The sequence below is a fragment of the Thalassophryne amazonica genome, chromosome 6 (genome assembly GCF_902500255.1).
Source record: "Thalassophryne amazonica chromosome 6, fThaAma1.1, whole genome shotgun sequence".
Classification (NCBI taxonomy): domain Eukaryota; kingdom Metazoa; phylum Chordata; class Actinopteri; order Batrachoidiformes; family Batrachoididae; genus Thalassophryne; species Thalassophryne amazonica.
The window spans coordinates 90,626,823-90,634,274 of NC_047108.1; the positions used below are offsets into that span (position 1 = coordinate 90,626,823).

Consider the following 7,452-nt stretch of genomic DNA (forward strand, 5'->3'; position numbering starts at 1 on the left):
CTAATCTCTGTAATAAAATTTTATGGTCAGCAGTATCAAAAGCAGCACTGAGGTCTAACAGAACAAGCACAGAGATGAGTCCACTGTCTGAGGCCATAAGAAGATCATTTGTAACCTTCACTAATGCTGTTTCTGTACTATGATGGATTCTAAAACCTGACTGAAACTCTTCAGATAGACCATTCCTCTGCAGATGATCAGTTAGCTGTTTTACAACTACCCTTTCAAGAATTTTTGAGAGAAAAGGAAGGTTGGAGATTGGCCTATAATTAGCTAAGATAGCTGGGTCAAGTGATGGCTTTTTAAGTAATGGTTTAATTACTGCCACCTTAAAAGCCTGTGGTACATAGCCAACTAATAAAGATAGATTGATCATATTTAAGATCGAAGCATTAATTAATGGTAGGGCTTCCTTGAGCAGCCTGGTAGGAATGGAGTCTAATAGACATGTTGATGGTTTGGAGGAAGTAACTAATGAAATAACTCAGACAGAACAATTGGAGAGAAAGAGTCTAACCAAATAGCGGCATCACTGAAAGCAGCCAAAGATAACGATACGTCTTTGGGATGGTTATGAGTAATTTTTTCTCTAATAGTTAGAATTTTATTAGCAAAGAAAGTCATGAAGTCATTACTAGTTAAAGTTAAAGGAATACTTGGCTCAATAGAGCTCTGACTCTTTGTCAGCCTGGCTACAGTGCTGAAAAGAAACCTGGGGTTGTTCTTATTTTCTTCAATTAGTGATGAGTAGTAAGATGTCCTAGCTTTACGGAGGGCTTTTTTATAGAGCAACAGACTCTTTTTCCAGGCTAAGTGAAGATCTTCTAAATTATGAGACGCCATTTCCTCTCCAACTTACGGGTTATCTGCTTTAAGCTGCGAGTTTGTGAGTTATACCACGGAGTCAGGCACTTCTGATTTAAGGCTCTCTTTTTCAGAGGAGCTACAGCATCCAAAGTTGTCTTCGATGAGGATGTAAAACTATTGACGAGATACTCTATCTCACTCACAGAGTTTAGGTAGCTACTCTGCACTGTGTTGGTATATGGCATTAGAGAACATAAAGAAGGAATCATATCCTTAAACCTAGTTACAGCGCTTTCTGAAAGACTTCTAGTGTAATGAAACTTATTCCCCACTGCTGGGTAGTCCATCAGAGTAAATGTAAATGTTATTAAGAAATGATCAGACAGAAGGGAGTTTTCAGGGAATACTGTTAAGTCTTCAATTTCCATACCATAAGTCAGAACAAGATCTAAGATATGATTAAAGTGGTGGGTGGACTCATTTACATTTTGAGCAAAGCCAATCGAGTCTAACAATAGATTAAATGCAGTGTTGAGGCTGTCATTCTCAGCATCTGTGTGGATGTTAAAATCGCCCACTATAATTATCTTATCTGAGCTAAGCACTAAGTCAGACAAAAGGTCTGAAAATTCACAGAGAAACTCACAGCAACGACCAGGTGGATGATAGATAATAACAAATAAAACTGGTTTTTGGGACTTCCAATTTGGATGGACAAGACTAAGAGCTTTCAATAAATTAAAGCTCTGTCTGGGTTTTTGATTAATTAATAAGCTGGAGTGGAAGATTGCTGCTAATCCTCCGCCTCGGCCCGTGCTACGAGCGTTCTGGCAGTTAGTGTGACTCGGGGGTGTTGACTCATTTAAACTAACATATTCATCCTGCTGTAACCAGGTTTCTGTAAGGCAGAATAAATCAATATGTTGATCAATTATTATATCAGTTACTAACAGGGACTTAGAAGAGAGAGACCTAATGTTTAATAGACCACATTTAACTGTTTTAGTCTGTGGTGCAGTTGAAGGTGCTATATTATTTTTTCTTTTTGAATTTTTATACTTAAATAGATTTTTGCTGGTTATTGGTAGTCTGGGAGCAGGCACCGTCTCTACGGGGATGGGGTAATGAGGGGATGGCAGGGGGAGATAAGCTGCAGAGAGGTGTGTAAGACTACAACTCTGCTTCCTGGTCCCAACCCTGGATAGTCACGGTTTGGAGGATTTAAGAAAATTGGCCAGATTTCTAGAAATGAGAGCTGCTCCATCCAAAGTGGGATGGATGCCGTCTCTCCTAACAAGACCAGGTTTTCCCCAGAAGCTTTGCCAATTATCTATGAAGCCAACCTCATTTTTTGGACACCACTCAGACAGCCAGCAATTCAGGAGAACATGCGGCTAAACATGTCACTACCGGTCCGATTGGGGAGGGGCCCAGAGAAAACTACAGAGTCCGACATTGTTTTTGCAAAGTTACACACCGATTCAATGTTAATTTTAGTGACAACAACACAGACTTCCTCAACAAACTGAACAGCTGCTTTGGACGGTTTGACACACTCAACAACACACCCACCATTAAAGCCCCCCATCGCCAGGATGACCAGGTTCTCTGTCTGGATCTAGCTGATGTACATGGTGCCTTGAGGAGGGTTAACCCAAGGTAAGCAATGGGTTCAGACAACATACCCAGCAGTGTGCTTCAGCCAGTACGGACCAACTGGCTGAAGTACTTACAGACATATTTAACATCTCACTGAGCCAGTATCATCTCAGTACCAGCCATCCATTGCAAAATGAAACGCACAAAAAAAGTCTATCAGTTTGAACATTAAATATCTTCTCTTTGTGGTGTATTCAATTGAATACGATGGAGTTTTAGGGCCACATTAAATTTTTTTTTTTTTTTTTGGGGACTTCGAGAATAAAGTCGTAATATTACGTGAAAAAAGTCATAATATTATGAGAATAAAGTCATAATATTACGAGTAAAAAAGCCATAATATTACGAGAATAAAGTCGTAATTTTACGAGAAAAAAGTCGTAATATTACAAGAAAAAAGTCGAAATATTATATTATGACTTATTCTCGTAAAAACTACGAATTATTCTCGTAATATTTTTTCTTGTAATATTACGACTTTTTTCTCATAAATTACAACTTTTTTCTCGTAAAATTACGACTTTATTCTAGAAGTCTTAAAATTATGACTTTATTCTCATAATATTACGACTTTATTCTCGAAAAAAAAAAACCTCTAAAAAAAAAATTCTATGTGGCCCTAAAATGCCGTCGTAACTGAATATAGGTTGAAGAGGATTTGCAAATCATTGTATTTTGTTTTTAGTTACATTTCACACAACATCCCAACTTCACTGGAATTGGGGTTGTTTATTGTGTACAAAAAAAAATCCATAACTGACCTCTGGCCTCTCATGGTGCACTTCTCATGCTACACACCAGTTTTTGGCTGTTTTAATAAAATATTGTTGCTAAAGCCACTACAACAGATGGCAAAAAAGGGACAAATCTTAAAGTTTGCCTCAAACAAATTTGTCAAAATATTATATTAAGTGTTTTTTTCCCTCTGCGATGAACAGGCCAAGCATAGACATAATGAAGTCAGCCATCGAGTGAGTTGATCTGCAAAATTTCCATCGGTTACTCCATAAAAACGACTTCATTTTCAGCTTTGACATTTGAATTCTGATCGATACAGGTGACAAAAGGTGATCCTACTATTTTGGGGCCATGGTGACATATTTTAACATAGTAAATTGCTGTTGTTCTATTAGTTTTAATAGAAATGTTGGCACAGTGGAACATGTCTGGACTTTTAAGGAGTCCTTTTTGTTTTGCATGCCATTTATGAAGCCGCGTTGATAACAGCAGGGTCCTGGCAAATGCACGGATTGAAACCTGTCTTTTTTTTTTAAACAAGTTATTTTGGCATCATTTTGAATACAAGAAGAAGATTGATAGAAACAACAATCCAATGAACAATGGCAGCTAGAGGCATCTCAGTTAACAGGCCTGAGGGCTCACTCAGATCAATAAGTAGGAAACATACAGTAACCTGCTCTTAAGGTAGCTCTGTTCTGTGCTCAGAGAAAGCTTTTTTGTAATTTAATTTAATTCTATTGTTGACTTTTTTTGTCTCATGAAATAAAAAAATAATTTGACCTAAGTGTAACATTTTAAATTTAATATGAGATGTTTCACATTACATGTTACACTACGGGTAGAGCGGAACACCTTAAAAATCACCAGACGACCGAAGCCCTGCCCTCATCCTCACTGAAGCACTGTTTGGATTTTCACTCACAATTATTTGTTAGAGATGCAACATCCTTAAGAAGATGAAACTGTAGATTAACAACGTAAACTCGCACGGCTATAATGAAACCGATTTTGGCTGCAGAACATGATCATATCTTAGTTTTTTGATCATCCAGCTGGAATGTCTGGTTCTCTCTGGAGACACGCACTGACCGCTTGATGGAACCTGCAAACCATCTGTGACCTCAGGGGACTCGGCCCAGGCTCCTGGAGAGATGCTGAACACATGGTGAGTGATTGAGGGTCCAGTTTCACAACAAGGGCGAGTTTGGAGAAGAGCATTTTTTCTTCATTACCTATGCCATGAAGCAGAAAGAAACTACCGCAGTGGCCACATCTTCAAAACACAAACCATAATTTCAATAAAACGTGACAGATAAACTCAGCGGGTGATCCTGCCACAGCACAGGTTATGTTAAGGTCATAGGTCAAAAGTCAAGGTCAAATCAGATGTCGCCATCTGTTGTTTGAAGCAAGGAGTCAAAACACAAACAGCAGTTTCAGTCAAACTTAGTGGATATGTTCCATGTAGTTTGCAAATGATAAATATTTAGGAACTGGACGATATCAGAAATCTGCTACTGTGCAAGATTCCTGGAAGTGCTCAGAGCTGTGTGGTCCGGAAGTATTATATTTATCCTTTATTTATACAGGCAGTCACCTCATTTGCAAGAGAAACCTGTGTATTGTTCAAACTTGCAATCTTTTTATGTAATACACACACACACACACACAAAAAACCCTAACCTTTCAAGTAATCCAATCCACCCAAAATCATTTCAGATAACATATTTTGCAAGACTGCTAGGCATCTGAGACATCAGTTTTAGAGTCTCGCTCTGACACTGGAAGTACGCAGCACCCTTCTCGAAATGGTTGTCAATTTTGGGTGTGCAAAAGAAGAAGAAGAAGAAGAAGAAAAAAGAAATGTGAATTTGTTCCAGTTCACATACGGTGTGGAACAGATAAAGTCAGTGGCAATTCCATCACTGCAAGGTCATGACAAGACCAGAGGTCAAAGATCAAGGTTAAATCAGAGGTCATTGTACATATATACGGTGTGTAGTCATTGTCTATTGTCTGCAATGGAAATACACTGTCCTCTCACAATACAGGTCATAAGTCTAAAGTCAAGGTCAAATCAGAGGTCATCATTGAAAATATATTAATGATGATATTTCAGGAACCACATTAAGATACTGGAACATGGTTTTACAGATTTAACAAATGCATTAGACCTCTTTAGTGGAATAATTAGCTGGCAGCAGCGGTGCTCTGAAATATTCTGCATGCCTTGTTGAGCAGTTTTGACGTTCATCACTTTCCAAGAAAAATCATGCATTCTCTCAGATTAAAAAAAGAAAAAAGATCCTGTATTTTTTTCCTAATAAAACAAAAAGCTGCATGTGCAAATAACTAAATAAAAAGAAGAGAAAATATAACACAAATCAAATAACAGAGGTGTAAGGCAAAGGATAGAAATGCAGATATTTGATTTGCAAAACGTGATTGATTTCCATTTGACAGCACGATTGCGATACTCCCGCGTCTCCAGCAGGTGGCGGACGTGATTTAATACACATCGACTGCTTTGTTCCATCACAAAAGCAAGTGCAGGAAAGCAGCCGTTGCAAAATAAAATGCAAAACTCACTGTATCCAAAGAGAGGTTGATGTATTGATAATACTGCAGATTTTTTTTTTTTTTTTGCCATAAACGGGAGTATCAGCGGAGTGGGAGGGCTCGACTTTTTTTTTTTTTTTTTTGCAGTGTCACTGATGCTCTTCTTATGACAGCAAGCGTCTCTTTCATTTAGTGGGCGCGAATGGACGCGTAAACCCTTTCACTTTTGCGAACACAACCTAAATATTAGTGCAAAAAAAAAAGAAAAAAAAGAAAGAAAGACAGGGTGCAATGTGCGCCAACTTTTTGTTTTGTTTTGATTTGTTTGGAGTTTTAATTTGAAAGTGCACGATTTATCCCAGCGTCGTGTCACTTTGAGGGGCCGACTTTTTTTTTTAAAATTCGCTTTCACCTCCATTGAAAGATACTTTCCTTTTATTTCAGTCGGGTCGTTAAACAGCCGTTTACGACCTTGACTTTTTTTTTTAATTTACGGTACTCTTTTAGCGTACTCACTGTTCGAATCTTGCACGGAGTTTTTTTTTTTTTGTGGTAATCTTCGACTTTTCCCTTTTTCTTTGAACGCGTTGCAGATATGATGATGTCACCGACGACACTTTTTCCTGAAGTTATGGCGGAGCACAACTTTTCTAACTTCTCTTGTAAGTACACACAAGCTACAAGGCTGCTAGCATGGCTTATCCTCGAAATGCTAACGATAACATTAAACCGTCTTCTCCGTACGGCGCCCGGCCGACAAAAACACGCCGTTTTGAAATTGGCTTTAGAACTGAGTAATGGAGTTTGTAGTTCGTTTCTGACGGCCTACGGGCGACTTTTTTTTTATTATTATTCCTGGGAGGACGTACACACACGGCGGCGACTAGCATGCCAGTATTTGTGGACGAACTTTAAGTACAAATCTGTGCTTTTGCTCCTAAGTGGGATTAATGTGGGAATATGTTAGTTGCGTTCCCTCAAAAACATGCTCACATGAGTTTGGTATTGTATTTGTGAATCTAAAGACCGACTATGTATGTAGGGTTAATATGCAACATCATAAATATGACCATGTAAGAGTTGCAGATTAAATATAAAATAAAGGGAGTAAACTTTAGTAGTGGTGGATTTCATGTTGTTTTTGTTCGAGTTAGATCGCAGCTCCTGCAGCATGATGGAAAGTTGGTTAGAACCCACAACCCTCCAATCTGCTGTGTTTTATCTGGTAGCTAAACACTAACTGCCGTAAATAATCTCGTGTTTTAACGCTTCAGCGCTGATTATCTTCAGCTGGGCGTCTTGCAGGGTGAAAGTATACAGAGTATACTATATATATATATATATATATATATATTAGTCCTTTTGTTTGGGTTAGTAACACAGCAGAAGCGGGTACATTGTTGTGTGTAGTCGATCCATCTTGAGTTGTTAGCTTTTTTTTTTTCCCAGATTATTGTGACATTGCCAGTTACACAAATTTTGCAGCTGAGGTGGCCTCCAAATATGTTCAGACAGCATCACTGTTTGTAATCATTATATTTTATGGCTTGCCTACACGTGCAGCATTGTGCAGAAATTTTTCAGACCAGGATGCGAAAACAAAATATTGCCGGACCTTTAGCCGCATATGGTACTAGTACGGACGTATTTGCGCATTCTGATTGGTCGGTAAGACACCCTCTGTAT

General features: G+C 38.5%; 1 long non-coding RNA gene across 1 annotated transcript; it reads left to right on the forward strand.

Moving 5' to 3' along the window:
- The first annotated feature begins 4,191 nt into the window (after positions 1–4,191).
- On the forward strand, positions 4,192–6,428 carry LOC117512634. Its single transcript, XR_004561345.1, has 3 exons — positions 4,192–4,372; positions 5,671–5,710; positions 6,360–6,428. It is a non-coding gene; the product is annotated as an uncharacterized LOC117512634 (long non-coding RNA).
- The last annotated feature ends 1,024 nt before the right edge of the window (positions 6,429–7,452 follow it).